The sequence below is a fragment of the Bison bison genome, unplaced genomic scaffold (assembly GCF_000754665.1).
Source record: "Bison bison bison isolate TAMUID 2011002044 unplaced genomic scaffold, Bison_UMD1.0 scf7180017864146, whole genome shotgun sequence".
Lineage (NCBI taxonomy): Eukaryota > Metazoa > Chordata > Mammalia > Artiodactyla > Bovidae > Bison > Bison bison.
In genome coordinates this window covers 11783496-11784149 of record NW_011494718.1, presented here as the reverse complement: position 1 = coordinate 11784149, position 654 = coordinate 11783496, and the positions used below count along the sequence as shown (strand labels likewise).

The 654-nt window shown below is 35.5% G+C and overlaps 1 protein-coding gene across 1 annotated transcript in view; it reads left to right on the top strand.

Moving 5' to 3' along the window:
* Positions 1 to 654, top strand: part of VPS13C (vacuolar protein sorting 13 homolog C (S. cerevisiae)) — a 183907-nt gene that overhangs the window by 107447 nt on the left and 75806 nt on the right. The window lies entirely within an intron of this gene.

The following is a 654-nucleotide window of genomic DNA, read 5'->3' as shown; positions in this document are numbered from 1 at the left end:
CAAGTCTGCTCTCTATGTCTGTGAGTCTGTTTTGTTTTGTAGATACGTTTCATTTGTGTCTACATTTTAAGATTCCACATATAAGTGATATTATACGGTATTTGTCTTTCTGACTTACTTCACTTAGTATGATAACCTCTAGTTCCATCCATGTTGCTGCAGATGGCATTGTTTCACCTTTTTGTGGCTGAATCATATTCCATTGTATTTATGTACCATGTCTTCTTTATCCATTCAATGGTTGTTTCCTTATCTTGGCTATTGTGAATAGTGCTATATGAATATAGGGGTGCTTGTATCTTTTCAAATGTATTTCTGTCTGGCTATATGGGCATGTGATCGCTAGATCATGTGGTAACTCTATTTTTAAATTTCTAAGGAACTTCCACACTATTTTCCATAGTGGTTGCGCCAGTTTATATTCCCACAAACAGTGCAGAAGGGTTTCCTTTTCTCCGTACCCTCTCCAGCAGTTTGTTATTTGTAGACATTTTAATGATGGCCATTCTGACTGGTATGAGGTGACAGCCTTAATTTCTAATGTTTAACGTTAATGTTAATAAAAGGTCAGAAAATGATGTAATGACAAATGAACAGTTAAATATATTCTTCATTTCGATTAAGGTACTATTATTCTACTGGCTGCCCAGCCTT